The following is a 16,799-nucleotide window of genomic DNA, read 5'->3' as shown; positions in this document are numbered from 1 at the left end:
CATAGGGTGCTATTTAGAACCCTTTGAAAAGGGTGCTATATAGCACCAAAAAGGGTTCCACTATTGTTACGAGCCAAAGATCCCTTTTTAGGTACTATATAGAACCCTTTTTTCTAAGTGTGTAGTAAAACTGACTGTTGCTTTTAGGCCATTCAGACAGGCTATTCCTGCATAACATAATTGCGATTGAGCTTCACATGCAGAAATGTCTGGTGCTGGAAATGTGATTTTAAGAGCTGTGACTATAGCTTGCTGTCCTGGCACTCCAAGGTAAGTTTGTGTCTCAGGTGATAAAAATAAATTAAACCTTCTCTCTCCAACGGAGCTGATAAAAATAGACTAAAGGCTCGAATCTCCACCTCAGTTCCTGTGTAGAGCTGTATGCAGATTATACTGTGTCTTTTACTCGCACTATGTCTTTTATTATTTTTGTTGTCATTGTTACACATATATATTAACCTTCACTTAAAATGTATTCATTTAGCTATTTTTATATAAGTGTTGTTAAGAATTAACATAATTTTGGGATGAACCACGCCTCAATTTACCGAGCTCCTACCCCCTGGTCCTATATATATACCTTCCAGCTGCTCACCTACGTGACTTTCGACCTCGCACGCGCCTCCACCCCATCACCACCCTCATCTTAATCACTCATCTTCATTACTCACCTAGCTGCAGGGGGGACCTGGCTTGAGAACCGTCTCAAGCTGTTCTGAACTGTACCCCAAGCAACATCATCACAGTTCCCCTCCCCGCATCTCGTAGGCGGGGTTCATTATAGCAAAATAAAAAATAAAAAAAATAATAAAATATATATAAAAAAATATATATATCAAATCTGTTCCACTTGATGGCGCTGTTCCCTTGAATATTGAATATGTTGAACTGATTTTTACTGGCTTTGGTGTATTTTTCAAATGTTTATTTCTACATTACCCTACATCCAAAAATATCTAGGCATTCATTTATTGCATTGTAATTGTATACAATTACATGTAATTGCAAAATGTAATTGCAAGGCATTACATTTACAGTGTTGAATAAGTTGTCACAACATGTAAAGCACATTTATACATTTCTCTCTAAAGAATCTGCAGAACTGACAAATAATTAAATCAAATCTAAATGCACATGATGACTTTTACTGATAGAGAGAAGTTTAAAAAACAGCAATCAACTAGTTATATTAAGTAGCTCTGATGGGCATATCATAATAAAAAAAAAGAATCGAACATATAATACATCTTATAAAAAAAGGCATAGATAGATAAGAGTTTCACTAATAACAGTAACGCAGTGTACAACAATTACAAAGATAGCATTGTATAAATTTAAATCTAATAATAATATAAAGGACTCTCCAAAAATACAATTGTAATGACATCTACCAAACCCAAAAGTAATCTAAAATGTCTGTTCACTGCAAACATTATGACAGGTAAAGTATGCATTGTAAACATTCCTTGAGGAATATGTAAATAATATATGAGTTAATGAGTGCTGTATACAGTGACTGAAGAGTGGATATTAATGGATAAAGTACCAGTAGCTAAAAAGACATAGTCGAGTGGAGAAGAGTTGTACAGTGTGATTGCTGTGGGTTAAATGATCTCCTGTACCGTTCTTAGCTGCAGCAAGGCTGGAAGTCACCTCTCTCTGTATAGTAGATTGTGAAGGCGATACAATGTGTTGTTCAGGACAGCAGTGAACTGATGCAGTGCTCTGTCCACCACAACCAGCACTGAGCCAGACTTCCTGATCAGCTTGTCTTACTCGTGTCCCTTTCCTCCCTAGCAGACTGCAGCAAATACGACAGCACTGGCAACAACAGACTGGTAGAAGATTGCCAGATTGTCGCTGCACACATTAAAGGTAAGAAAGTACAGAAAGTAGAGTTTCCTAAAGGCCCTCATATGCACAGTCTTCAAACTGGCCACTGGTTTGTTGTGAAGGAAAAACACATTTTTTTAAGGTTTTTGCTTTCTCAACATCTAACCAATGATGGACTGATTGTGGTTCACATTACCAAGCTAAAGTGACTCAAATCTGATTTTTTTTCCTCAATGTGGCTCAGATCTCAGATCTTTTTTCTCTGAAGACTTCCAGAGATTTCAATTAGTCTGAACAGACAGAAAAAATAGCCTAAATATAGCAACATATTATCATTACTCATGCTGTAAACAGGCTGTGAAAATGTGAAAATGAAACATATTTTAGGCTTTCATCTGCATAGTTAATGTCAGCTTTCATAGGTATCCACTGAGCAGTTAGCTATAGTTAGCTAAGCTGGGAAAGCTAGCTAGCTAGCTTGCTGGTGAATAATTGCAGCTGTTAGAGTACTAGCTAGCTTTAAAAGGATTGCAGTAAAAATCTAAAGATTAGTCAAAAAATGTGGGTCCACTTCAAGGGAAATTGGGAAGTTTACACATTATTTTACAAACTCTTTTACACACCTTTGGCTAAGTGGCAGGTACCAATTATTAGGAGGGAGGGGTTCTTGGCAACTCCCATTAAGCCACAAAGCACAATCACTGACCAACACAGTGACATGCTAATACTGTGACATAGGACTACTACCATGATGCTTTGCCATTCCACTGATTGTTATTTGTTTAAAATATGTTTGTTTGTTTATGTGTTGAGAGACGCATTTGTGTAGTTCTGGTGTGTTTTCAAATATTTTGAGCACTCACCATAAAGAAACAAATTAGACAAGGTACGTGCCTTAAAAAGCCTTTTTTTTTTTTTTTGCTGCGTTCAGTTTGTTATTAGGAAAGTGATATTTCGGTTCTGGTATGGGGTCTTTTATTGAAGTCTGACATTGTCAACGAAGTAGATAATAATTATGGGTTAGCTGTAAAAGAAACTGAGAAGTAAAGATTTGCTAATTGTCAATTAAGCAAACCTTTCATTATTTTTACACGTTATTTTACACTTCAAAATACCTTAGGCTACATAGCAGGTGCCAGTTATAAGAGGGAGCGGTTCTACCTCAGTGAAGCTGGCCCCTCATATCATTAGAAATGAAATAAAAATATTTCCATTGGTTAGTGCTACGTTTGTGCTGGTTTGTGCAGCAAAAATTAACGTATGTGCTGTTATCGTTTTTGAGATATTAAACATTTAATTTTCTCACCTGTTATGTAACCCAGCCCCTCATTTGTGGCCAAATCGCACGAAAGTGGTCTCATTGGTTAGTGCTACGTTTGTGCTGGTTTGTGCAGCAAAAATGAACATTTGTGCTGTTATTGTTATTGACTTATTAGGGAAAAAAAATATTGAATAGGTGTGAAGCTGGCCCCTCATATAATCAGAAATGGAATAAAAATATTTCCATTGGTTAGTGCTACGTTTGTGCTGGTTTGTGCAGCAAAAATTAACGTTTGTGCTGTTATCATTATTGAGATATTAAACTTTATATTTACTGTTATCGTTATTGAAATATTTAACATAATAGGTCTTACCTGTTATGTAACACAGCCCCTCATCTGTGGCTAAGTTTTACCAACGTGGTCTCATTGGTTAGTGCTACATTTGTGCTGGTTTGTGCAGCAAAAAATAGCGTTTGTGCTGTTATCATTATTGATTTATTACGAAAAAAATATTGAATACGTGTGAAGCTGGCCCCTCATATAATCAGAAATGGAATAAAAATATTTCCATTGGTTAGTGCTACGTTTGTGCTGGTTTGTGCAGCAAAAATTAGCGTTTGTGCTGTTATCGTTATTGAAATATTTAACTATTTAATTTATTACCTTTTATGTAACACAGCCCCTCATCTAAAGCCAGATTTCATCAAAGTGGTGTTGTGTTTCTACTGCTGTGTTTGTGCTGGTTTGTGCTATTAGAATAAATATTTGTGCAATTTATTTATTAGAGTTATTGGATAAAAAAAATATTTAATGGGTGGCATTACCCAGCCCCCCAATAAAGCCCAAACCACACCAAAGTGGTCTCGTTCAGCAGTGCTGTAAAAATAAATGTTTCAGGTATTTTGATTATTCAGCTACAGGGAAAACAATATTTTTGTACACACACCACCCAGCCCCCCTCATTAATCAGTGTTGTTAGTGCTCGTAAAAGGCACTTAGCCCGGTTAAAAGGCATTAACAGGGCAGTCTGTTAAATATATGCTTTCATAATGCAGGAGCAATTTTTATCATGGTAAATAAGTTTTTACCATGAACAGTCATGTCACCTGAAGACATTTTTCTGTGCTTTATTATATATAAATATTATATATAATTATTTTACACATATATATTAGAAATATTTTACATAATTTAAGTGTTGTTTTAGGATATGAACCACGCCTCAATTTCCCGAGCTCCTCCCCCTGGTCCTATATACACTGCTCAAAAAAATAAAGGGAACACTCAAATAACACATCCTAGATCTAAATGAATGAAATATTCTCATTGAATACTTTGTTCTGTACAAAGTTGAATGTGCTGACAACAAAATCACACAAAAATCATCAATGGAAATCAAATTTATTAACCAATGGAGGCCTGGATTTGGAGCCACACACAAAATTAAAGTGAAAAAACACACTACAGGCTGATCAAACTTTAATGTAATGTCCTTAAAACAAGTCAAAATGAGGCTCAGTATTGTGTGTGGCCTCCACGTGCCTGTATGACCTCCCTACAACGCCTGGGCATGCTCCTGATGAGGTGGCGGATGGTCTCCTGAGGGATCTCCTCCCAGACCTGGACTAAAGCATCCACCAACTCCTGGACAGTCTGTGGTGCAACGTGACGTTGGTGGATGGAGCGAGACATGATGTCCCAGATGTGCTCAATCGGATTCAGGTCTGGGGAACGGGCGGGCCAGTCCATAGCTTCAATGCCTTCATCTTGCAGGAACTGCTGACACACTCCAGCCACATGAGGTCTAGCATTGTCCTGCATTAGGAGGAACCCAGGGCCAACCGCACCAGCATATGGTCTCACAGGGGGTCTGAGGATCTCATCTCGGTACCTAATGGCAGTCAGGCTACCTCTGGTGAGCACATGGAGGGCTGTGCGGCCCTCCAAAGAAATGCCACCCCACACCATTACTGACCCACTGCCAAACCGGTCATGCTGAAGGATGTTGCAGGCAGCAGACCGCTCTCCACGGCGTCTCCAGACTCTGTCACGTCTGTCATGTGCTCAGTGTGAACCTGCTTTCATCTGTGAGGAGCACAAGGCGCCAGTGGCGAATTTGCCAATCCTGGTGTTCTCTGACAAATGCCAAGCGTCCTGCACGGTGTTGGGCTGTGAGCACAACCCCCATCTGTGGACGTCGGGCCCTCATACCATCCTCATGGAGTTGGTTTCTAACCGTTTGTGCAGACACATGCACATTTGTGGCCTGCTGGAGGTCATTTTGCAGGGCTCTGGCAGTGCTCCTCCTGTTCCTTCTTGCACAAAGGCGGAGGTAGCGGTCCTGCTGCTGGGTTGTTGCCCTCCTACGGCCTCCTCCACGTCTCCTGGTGTACTGGCCTGTCTCCTGGTAGCGCCTCCAGCCTCTAGACACTACGCTGACAGACACAGCAAATCTTCTTGCCACAGCTCGCATTGATGTGCCATCCTGGATGAGCTTCACTACCTGAGCCACTTGTGTGGGTTGTAGAGTCCGTCTCATGCTACCACGAGTGTGAAAGCACCACCAACATTCAAAACTGACCAAAACATCAGCCAGACAGCATAGGTTCTGAGAAGTGGTCTGTGGTCCCCACCTGCAGAACCACTCCTTTATTGAGTGTGTCTTGCTAATTGCCAATAATTTCCACCTGTTGTCTATTCCATTTGCACAACAGCAGGTGAAATTTATTGTCAATCAGTGTTGCTTCCTAAGTGGACAGTTTAATTTCACAGAAGTTTGATTTACTTGGAGTTTTATTGTGTTATTTGAGTGTTCCCTTTATTTTTTTGAGCAGTGTGTATATATATATATATATACCTTCCAGGTGCTCACCTACGTGATTTCGACCTCGCACCCGCCTACACCCCATCACCACCCTCATCTTCACCCTCATCTTCATCACTCATCTTCATTACTCCTAGCTGCGGGGGGGACCTGGCTTGAGAACCGTCTCAAGCTGTTCTGAACTGTACCCCAAGCAACATCATCACAGTTCCCCTCCCCGCATCGCGTAGGCGGGGTTCATTATAGCAAACTACTATCTTAATAAGGCAAATTCTGGAAAGAATAATATATTAAATTATATATTATATATGTAAATTAAAATTTGTTTTTGCCTGGTGACAGTCTGTTGTTGGGGTAATGTCAACAGTTATTTTTGCATTTTTATTAAATAAACCATTCTAAAAGGAATGTACATTATATGGTAGTAGGTCAAGTGGGTGAGGTCAGTATAATAGGTAAAGTGCACAGGCTTTATTGTGCATATATTTATTTATTGTGTGTGTGTAAAATATTTTTAAAATATTTTTATATATTTTTGCTGCACAAACGTAGCACTAACCAATGAGACCACTTTGGTGCAATTTAGCCACAAATAAGGGGCTGTGTTACATAACAGGCAATACATTAAATGTTTGATAACACCTCAATAACAATAAATATAATGTTTAATATCTCAATAATGATAACAGCACAAACGTTAATTTTTGCTGCACAAACCAGCACAAATGTAGCACTAACCAATGAGACCACTTTGGTGCAATTTAGCCACAAATAAGGGGCTGTGTTACATAACAGGTAAGACCTATTATGTTAAATATTTCAATAACGATAACAGTAAATATAATGTTTAGTATCTCAATAATGATAACAGCACAAACGCTAAGTTTTGCTGCACAAACCAGCACAAACGTAGCACTAACCAATGAGACCACTTTCGTGCGATTTGGCCACAAATAAGGGACTGTGTTACATAACAGGTCAGAAATTAAATGCTTAATATCTCAATAAGGTTAACAATAAATATAATGTTTAATATCTCAATGACGATAACAGCACAAATGTTAATTTTTGCTGCACAAACCAGCACAAACGTAGCACTAACCAATGAGACCACTTTGGTGCGATTTGGCCACAAATGAGGGGCTGGGTTACAAAACAGGTAATAAATATAATGTTTAATATCTCAATGACGATAACAGCACAAATGTTAATTTTTGCTTCACAAACCAGCACAAACGTAGCACTAACCAATGAGACCACTTTCGTGTGATTTGGCCACAAATGAGGGGCTGGGTTACATAACAGGTGAGAAAATTAAGTGTTTAGTATCTCAAAAACGATAACAGCACAAACGTTAATTTTTGCTGCACAAACCAGCACAAACGTAGCACTAACCAATGGAAATATTTTTATTTCATTTCTAATAATATGAGGGGCCAGCTTCACTCAAGCGTTCTTGACACCTCTCATTCATCTTTGCGGTGCCATTGATTGTTATTTGTCAAAAATTAGGGCGTTTTAGCTGCATGTTTGTTTCGCCGACTTTTGTAGTTAGTTTATGTTTTGAGAGGCGCATTTATTTAGTTCTGTGTTTTCAGAAATGTTGAGCACTCGCCATAAAGAATTAGAAAAATTACGTGCCTTAATTAATTTTACAGAATTATATCTTGTCACAAGATTCTTGTGGGTTCTTGAAAGCACGTAGACATCTTAGCTATGAGCTCAAAACAGGCAGCCACTACTTCATTATTTAAAGATTTAAAGACATTGGTAGGATTTTACATTTCATGTTTGTTTTAGATTTACATTTGTCCATGTATTTACTGATAAATTGAATATTTTAAACAATGAACCAGATGGTAAAATAACGGATTTCCAGCCTATGTCATCATCTGTTTTTCTAGACAGTATTAAAAAAAAAATACAAAAAAATGAATACGGATTAATTGTAAAGTAACGGAACATTTTTAGGTAATGACAATCCCAGTACATTTTCCCTTTTTTACGTAAGGATTTTGTAAATTGTATGAAATTACAACCTCGGTGTGAATGATTCTGCTGGCTGTACAGGTGCACATATACTGCATTTACAATAGGGGGCGGTAGTGGTCTTTGGTAAGTCAGTAAGGCATTCACTGTCACGTGCTGCATAAGCGGTTCTATGTCAGGGGATGTAGCTCAGTGGTAGAGCGCATGCTTTGCATGTATGAGGCCCCGGGTTCAATCCCCGGCATCTCCAAGTGGTTTTTATTGATAGTGATATCTGCTCCACACATACCTGAACACCAGCCGAAGACATTAGGATGAAATTCTAGTTAGTTAGTTGCATACAACTTAGACCAAAACTCAATACCAATAATCAGATCTCTTTTCAATTCAAAATATGTTGATATATTAATAGTAATTATGAACCTACTCTACAACCCACAACTAAATTTTTAAAGTCAGAGATTATTGTTTATTTAAATAAAAAAAAAATTGTCTAAAAAAAAAACAAAAACAAATATTTCAAATGAAATGAATCATATGTTCTCTGGTGCAACATATTCAAACACAATGGCTGATGCAGAAAAATAAGCACTGTGTCGGCCAGTTTAGCAAGAAAACACGTATAACACATGTTTGTTCAAAAGGAAAATAGAGGGTGTGAACACTAGACAACAAAGGTACAAAAAGTATTGACATTCATTACTAAGGTAGATGTATAAAAGTTTAAAATAAGATTGAAATACTTATGTAGAAGTTTCATCATACATTTAAGCTTTTTACTTAAGTAAAAGTGTAAAAGTGATGGTTTTAAAACTACTTAAAGTATAAAAGTAAAACTAATGTAAGGATAAAAAATCCCATTAAGGACAAAAGATTAGGTCGTGCCAGAGGAGTCTAAAGTGCACTATCCACAATAATGTGTAGGAATAAAAATAAGCGGTAAAATGATAGGAGTAACAAGTCTATTTTTTAAAATGCAGGGATTAGAAAGTTCCGATAATTGCGTGAAAATGTCAGAAGTTGAAGTAAAAACTTGCCTTAAAGTAGTCACTCTAGTAAAGTATAGATAACCAAAATGTACTTAAGTAAGGTTAGTTGACAAAGTATTTATACTTTGTTACTCGTCACCTATACTTTTAATAAATTCAATTCTGATCTTAGAAATATACCAAAGGAACTGGGAAAAAAACTTCTACAGTCTCAGTGTGAGTGATCCTGCAGGCTGTAAAGCTGCATATATTCAGTATGTACAGCAGGAGGCAGGAGTGAGAAATACTGCAGGGAACAGTTGTCAGCAGCACAGGGGATGTAGCTCAGTGGTAGAGCGCATGCTTTGCATGTATGAGGCCCCGGGTTCAATCCCCGGCATCTCCAACTGGAATTTTCTACGTAGTGTATCAGTTCATAGCTTTAAGCTGCCTAGACTGTAGGAGAATGCATTAATGTTGTAAAACTGTTCGTTAACTGTGCTCAGGGTGTGACATGCATTCCAAGCTCACCACCTACATTTCACAAATATTTAAAATCGTTTATCTCATTACAGTAGCACTCTTTCATTTACTCAACCCGGCTATACTGACTGAGGTTGCAGCTGATCGTAACAGTTCACCTCATATTTAATATTAATATTACGAGTTTGTTGTCGTAAAACTGTTATTTTTTTAGACTGACCCTAAAACACTATAGTGCTGGGAGTTTCTTTCAGTGATTTATACTGTTATTGAGAAAATAGGATCTGTAGTGTAAATGAGGGGATGTAGCTCAGTGGTAGAGCGCATGCTTTGCATGTGTGAGGCCCCGGGTTCAATCCCTTGCATCTCAATCGTACATTTTCTTTAGGTTGTGCCATTACACACTCGCGAACCTAAAAAGTCACATTTATTAGACCTAAACTCGCTAAGTCTCCCTATAGCGAGGGTATTTAATTAGAATACATGATCATGTAATCTGTATGTTTACTTTGTTTCAAAATGCTATATTCATTATATTTGATTTTATTTATATTGGATTTGGCCTGCCTGTCATAATAATAATTACATGAATGATAAATCGTATATGGAGAAATGTTTGCTGAATTTGGTCAAAATATCAGCTTTAAAAAAAAACAGCAGCTTTATTTTATTTAATATTATTACTGTAGCATACTTTATTATATTGTGGGTAAAACTTATGGGGGGAGTTGCCAATGCTTTTTGTCCCCTGGGGGCTGCCTTAGTTTTGAGGTAGGGTTGTTTTTGGATCAAAGAGAGCGGCATGTATTTTTGCATGTATGAGGCCCCGGGTTCAATCCCCGGCATCTCCAAGGCACGTTTTCTTTAGGTTGTGGCCCACCACACTTCTCGCGATCTTATAAAAATTACATTAATTTAAGTTAAACTCGCTTAAGTCACCCTATAAGCTGTTATATGCAATAGGTGCTATTTTTAGCTTAGTTGAGCAAGATTGTAAAATTACAAAATTAACTAATATAATTATTTATAGAGTTTTTCATTACTGCACTGGTATATGTAATAAATTCTTTTGTGCAATATCTTAAATCACCTTTACTGTATTTATAATTCAGTTAATATCATTTTTTATTTACGGTGTATTGCTAACATAAGTGGACCAACCAAAATCTCCCCAAGGATTATATAGACCGTTTTACAGAATGATGTGCTGGGCAGCGTCAAACCATTTACTGTTTGTTGAAGATGAAAGCACTATTATAATACATTATGGTGGCTTTTACAATGTCCGTAAGTGACTGGATGTGTAGTTTGAGAAATGTATTTCTGATCCTGTGGAGCAGCACAGATACTGCATGTTCAGCAGTGGGCAGTGGTGATCAGTCAACGTGTAGTCAGTAAGGGGATGTAGCTCAGTGGTAGAGCGCATGCTTTGCATGTATGAGGCCCCGGGTTCAATCCCCGGCATCTCCAACGCTTATTTCTTTAGGTCGTGCCATACCACACTTACGTCGCACTATACTCGCGAAAGTCACGCGTATTTGAGGAAAGCTTGGTCAGCCAAAACAGTTTTTCCCACATTATGCTTACCTAATAAAAGCCAGGTGTGATCAATTCCTCAATTAAGCGCTAAATCAAGGCTAATGCATTTAAATTAAATATTTAGGGACCCCAGAAAAACGCTTACTACAATAAACTTTTGAATATTTTTCCTGTATTTTATGAAAATGTATCTTGTGACTTGAGAAAATATGTATAATTGGAGTGCATTATGATCTGTCAGCTTTTACATAGCAAAACAGTTACAGTAACAGTTAAATAAAACTTGTTGGTCATTTTACACAAAGTGACTGCTGTTATCCAGATGCATTGTCAAATAAAGAAAAAAAAACTTTTTTTGAATGAATGTTGATTCAGCAGACCTAGCCGAATTGTTAAATTCTTTATAGGTTGTTTTCCATCGTCAAGCGGTTTGACTGTGTGCTGTAGCAACCAAAAAATAAGCTTTGACAGTTAACAGCAAACTGCAGGGGGCGGTAGAGATCTACAGTCATATAGTGATTAGTGAAGATACTTCAGTCTATGGAAGGGGATGTAGCTCAGTGGTAGAGCGCATGCTTTGCATGTATGAGGCCCCGGGTTCAATCCCCGGCATCTCCAGCTTCTGTTTTCTCCAGCTCTGAACCAACTGGGCACTAGCAGAGCAAATCATGTTAAAATTCTCTTTGTTGGTTAGTTAACCAGCAAATAAAAAAAATATATATATAAGAAACTCAGATAGGTCTTACTAAATTAAACCTACATTAATTATGTGGACACCTAATGTATTCTTAATTTGGCTGAACAATGTTTTTCATTATTAATGTACTAAAACAACGTCGATCTCCATCATTAGAATTGGTTTATTCATGCACATCAATTTTACTTTGATTGTTTGTATTAAGCTTCACATATTAAAAATGTATATCTATGCTTGTATTATATTTTGTATAGCGTGCGTATAAAAGCATAGTTTAATAATAAAATATATTATTAGAAGAATTCTTATTATTATTTATTCTTTAGCCTGAAAGCAATGTGAACGTAGAAAAGTTCCAACAATTCAAAGCCTGTAAATTAAGGTTGATTTAATGTGAGAATTTCAATACTAACCTATGCCTATAATGCAATGCTAAATAAATGTTTTTTATTAAAAGTTGTTATTCCTTAATAAACGGTTAAATATATAGTGCAACCAAAATGTTGATGGTTATTTAAACTTCTTTTATTTCATGATCTTCTTGATTTTTGTAATCTTCTTAATTATTCAAAATATGTACACTATATATACATAAAACATAAAACACTAACAGAACATTAGCTTGCTAACATGCGAAGCTGCTTGGTTACAGCCTTAGTTGTTAACAAATGCAATAAAATTGGATTTGATTTGATTCCAGATGTTTGACTAATGTGTTTAAAAACATTTTATTATTTAGTACTATTAGTGAGTACTATCTAGAAACTTTTAATCCAAAATCCCATAAATATTATTTTGTACACACAGGGTGCTTTTCTGGACGTCTTAGATAAACCCTAAAATCTAGTCATATTTTATATCTCTATATAAAATATATCTCTCTATATATATCTTTAGATATAATAAAATAAAGCACTGTCACCCCCGTCACCCCCTGTCACCCCCGCAACCCTTAACGGATAAAGCGGTTGACGATGAGTGAGTGAGTGAATAATAAGGGCCGGTGTTGTGCCAAAATCCGACTACCCGCAAAATCCACTTTCCTTCTCATCCAGTCATGTTTATATTTAAAAGCATCATCTAACATGGCATAAACAAATGATTGTGATGATGCAAATCGCGACCACAATGTGACATAAGATAATGGAGTGTTGTGACGTGCTTGAAAGGGGATGTAGCTCAGGGGATGTAGAGCGCACGCTTCGCATGTGTGAGGTCCCGGGTTCAATCCCCGGCATCTCCAAGCGCTGTTTTAATAATACTGTGCCCTCTTGGACATTCCGCCACACGGGCACAATAGGACATACTATGATAAAATTCCTCATTCCAGCATTAAAAACAGTCCGACCCTTTTTTAGAATTTAAAATATTTAGCGACCCCTACTCTAACACCTAGGGTGACCAGATGTCCCGCAGTCACGCAATTTCATTACTTTTCATGCGTCCCGCAAATAGAGACGCTGTGCCGCATTAGTGAAAATCAGATTCCAGTTTTAAAATGCGTGTTTTGTAATCTGGTATTTATTAAACTGCTGTGTGGGGAAAGCAGTGAAGGCTGTCAGCAGGGGGCGGGGCGGGCTGTTTCATCGTGTCAATTAAACGGGAACGCGGACGCGGTTTAAGGGCACGCCCACCAACACAAACCAATTCAAATCAGGTTAGAGCAGCACCGGCGTGCAGCACGAGATATGGAGAAAAGGGAGGTAAGCGCGACGCGAACAGCTAAAAAGCGAAAATGCAGCTACAACAAAGACTGGGAAACTATCTACCCCTGGGTGAAACCAGTGCCTAATCCAGTACATATGCGGTTCAGTATATTTTTCTACTAGAAAAAAGCACTTTAATCTGGTGTTTGGAGTTGTGTTGTTGCTCTGTGTTGTTAGAGAAAATGCAGGAAACCCATACCCTTTTTAAAGCACATTAAAGAACTGTCTGTTCTGTTTAATTGTACACAGTCGGGTGTTTTAACTTGAGAAGCACTGTGAAATTGTATGAAAGGTTCATGCTTACTATTTTTTCTTACGTGAGAGAAAGTTGCATTTAAATAAGTTGTTATATGTAAAAAATGTATATACAAATAAAAACGTGTATGTATATATATATATATATATATATATATATATATATATATATATATATATATATATATATATATATATATACATACACATACACGTTTTTATTTGCTGTCTGTTATGTGCTAAAGAGGCAGAATAGAGATGTTTAAGTTTTCTTTAGGTGTTTAAGTGTTTTGTTTAGACTGCCTCGATGCATTGGTGTCCCACATTTTCCCACACAAACATATCTTTGTCCCACATCTGTTGAATTGGAATCTGGTCGTCCTAACACCCCACCCAAACTCATCACCCCACGTCCGGTAAAGCCCCAAGACTATTTTATCACAATGGACATTAAATCACTGCAGCTGCAGTTTTACATTCAACTTGTGGATAAAACTAACTGAAATCTCAACATATTGTTGGATAACATTTGCTCAAATTCGCTCAGCTATGAGTTTATCTGACCAAGAATGAGGTCAAATCCTGACGCACCGCCGTGTCTCCAGCGCCGAGCGGCACTTTACCGCCGAGCAGGATTTTGCTTAATTAGTCAGAAACTGTAATATAAAAGTTGAGCGAATTTCACAAAATATTGTCAAATAGTTTGTTTTTTATCATCGTTTGATATACACAGTGTAGCATCACCCTCGCTACCCCCAAGGGGTTGCGACCCCCCAGGTTAAGAAATCCAGGTCTGCGTGAATATTCAATAGTGGTATTTTCCGCACCATGGAACATAATCAAACGCGGGTATTTAATATACACGTATAGGACCAAAAAAAATATTCTCAGATTAAATACATGTATTGAATCCAAAGAAGAAACAGCATGCATAATTTAATATTGTGCTGGTTTTAATATAGACAAGGCTTTTGGACACAGTTAAAAATAGAGGTGTAGTATTTTGTTTGAACAACAGGTGGCGTAGTACAACTCTTTTCCGTTTGATCCATTTGCCTTTTTACTGCTTATTACTGCCTCAGAAGTGCCCCGGTTGCCCATTAGATAGAATTACCATATTCTTTTTTTTAGTTATATTCTCTTTTTAAAATTTGAAAAAAATGCATCTTAAAGAAATGTCTAACAGGGCTGGAATTTCCCTTTGATTTCACTTCAACATGTGTACAGTCACCACACATAGTTGTACAAAAAAGTTGCTAAAAAAGGCTGTATTGTTTTTTTTTTTTATTCTTAAGAGACACCAGTGGACACCCATGTTTTATCATGGTCCATTACCATGTTTTTTAGGTAATGTCATCCTACATTACCTAAAAAACATTTTTTATCCCTAGCTAAATTATTTCACCAAAAAGCCCAAAAGTTATATAAATACCAGCATTATTGTGTCTGTGTCTTTACAAGTTGAGAAGTTATCTAGCTCTATCTATTGGTTACATTATTAGCTGTTTCGTCAAAATCCTAAAATAGTACAAGACAGCTAATTTGGAAATCAAGGAAAAATATATTTTTATAAAGATATTTTTATTAGTTTAAGTTAATTATTAATTTAGCCATTTTCATTAAAAATATATATTAAGCTAGTCTGAAGACTTACACCTGGACTCCTCCTATTATTAACAACAAACCATTGCAGTTCTGCTTGATTCTGTAGTACTTGTATGCACATATTTGGGGTTAAGCGATGTTAGTGTGTTTAGCTAGAGAAGCAGATGGCTGTTCTATGCACAACTCTTATCATACTGGCCAATCCTCCTGCTTATACTGACAGACCAGGTAGACCATTAAACTCAAATCAAATATTATATGCTGTGCTGGTCAAGAGCTACTTAACCAGCCTTTTTACTCTCCAACCACTCTGAATGTTACAGCAGCCTAGTAATATGGATTATAGTGGTTTGTACATATTATAAAGACATGAATATAATTATTATTAGTGTTTTCCTGCTATAACACACCCAGCTCGCCTAAGCAAGGGCTTGTTAATTGAACAGTGATGTTCAGAAGTTTAATGTAAACAGAATAAAACAAATAGAGTCAGAACACATAGAACATTTATTTACTACAGAACATGAGAGAGGTGAGTTTTTGAAAAAGCCCATTTATTCAGGCCATATAAAAAAAACAACTTAGACAAAGAACACCAAATATGGGCCTAGACAACATGGAACCGACTACAAAAAGACTGCAGTGGTCCATGCCCTAACACTAGGAGAGTGAACATTAGCAAATGCCTTCTCCAATACATGTGAACTTAATCAATGTTTTTTTGGTTTTTTTTTTTTTCAAACTGCCACAGACGTAGCATTACAGAGTAGCCAGCTTGCTCTGAGGAAAGCCCAGCAACCCGACTCTGATACATCAGCTCAAAGATGCCTGTTCTGACCGACATAACCTTGGGAGTGATGTGGGGAGAGAGCGCCATCTACCCACCTGGAGAGCGCAAATCCCATTTGTACTTTCTCAGACTCCGGATACTGATGGTAAGCAGCATGATCAAGATTTGAAACAAAATTTAGTGTCTTCAACCACAGACTCAGCTCCTCTTTCTTGAAAAAGGCTGTACGTCAAGTGAATGTAAGTCATGTGGTGTCCGTGCAGCACTCCCATCTTTTTGTGCTGTGTTGGAGAATAGCTCCACGCATGTTGGGTTAGCATAGCTAGGGAATTTATGATCAGTGTCCAAATGCTGTAGTTTTATTTGTACTGCTTTATTTGTGACTTCTCTTCACTTCGAATACAATTCAACCATAATTAATTCAATATGAACTGCCCGGAATTCTAACACAAATGTAAAGAAACTAATTCTTAAAAGTAGGCGTGGCAGAATAAACTGGAGGTTTATCCACAAATAAATCAGTGACACAGAGTAAACACGCTAACACACACACACACGTTCAAATAGCACACTAAGGAACTATCAGGTGAAATACACCCGGGTGGTTCGTTCTATGACCTGTGAGCATGCCATGCTCCTAAATCACCTCAGCAGGCCTCAGGCAGGCCCTCATAAAGACTTAATCAAACTTTAAATGTGATACGGGCGCCCGAACAAACGGCTCAGTGTGTGTGAGCGTGTGTGAGGGACGGGGGAGTCCAGCTCGCGGGATATTACACTGCACTATCACAGTCTAACGGGGGGATTACTGTATTATCTGTTAAGGTGATATGGGGGGAGGTAACGCT

At 37.5% G+C, this 16,799-nt stretch overlaps 5 non-coding genes across 5 annotated transcripts; all 5 read left to right on the top strand.

The window, feature by feature from the left end:
- Positions 1 to 8,086: 8,086 nt before the first annotated feature.
- Positions 8,087 to 8,158, top strand: trnaa-ugc (transfer RNA alanine (anticodon UGC)). The gene has a single exon. It is a non-coding gene; the product is annotated as a tRNA-Ala (tRNA).
- Positions 8,159 to 9,210: 1,052 nt separating this feature from the next.
- Positions 9,211 to 9,282, top strand: trnaa-ugc (transfer RNA alanine (anticodon UGC)). Its single transcript has one exon. It is a non-coding gene; the product is annotated as a tRNA-Ala (tRNA).
- Positions 9,283 to 10,757: 1,475 nt separating this feature from the next.
- Positions 10,758 to 10,829, top strand: trnaa-ugc (transfer RNA alanine (anticodon UGC)). Its single transcript has one exon. It is a non-coding gene; the product is annotated as a tRNA-Ala (tRNA).
- Positions 10,830 to 11,444: 615 nt separating this feature from the next.
- Positions 11,445 to 11,516, top strand: trnaa-ugc (transfer RNA alanine (anticodon UGC)). The gene has a single exon. It is a non-coding gene; the product is annotated as a tRNA-Ala (tRNA).
- Positions 11,517 to 12,763: 1,247 nt separating this feature from the next.
- On the top strand, positions 12,764 to 12,838 carry trnaa-cgc (transfer RNA alanine (anticodon CGC)). The gene has a single exon. It is a non-coding gene; the product is annotated as a tRNA-Ala (tRNA).
- The last annotated feature ends 3,961 nt before the right edge of the window (positions 12,839 to 16,799 follow it).

Source organism: Astyanax mexicanus, chromosome 17 (genome assembly GCF_023375975.1).
Source record: "Astyanax mexicanus isolate ESR-SI-001 chromosome 17, AstMex3_surface, whole genome shotgun sequence".
NCBI lineage: Eukaryota > Metazoa > Chordata > Actinopteri > Characiformes > Acestrorhamphidae > Astyanax > Astyanax mexicanus.
This window is presented reverse-complemented; position numbering and strand designations above follow the sequence as displayed.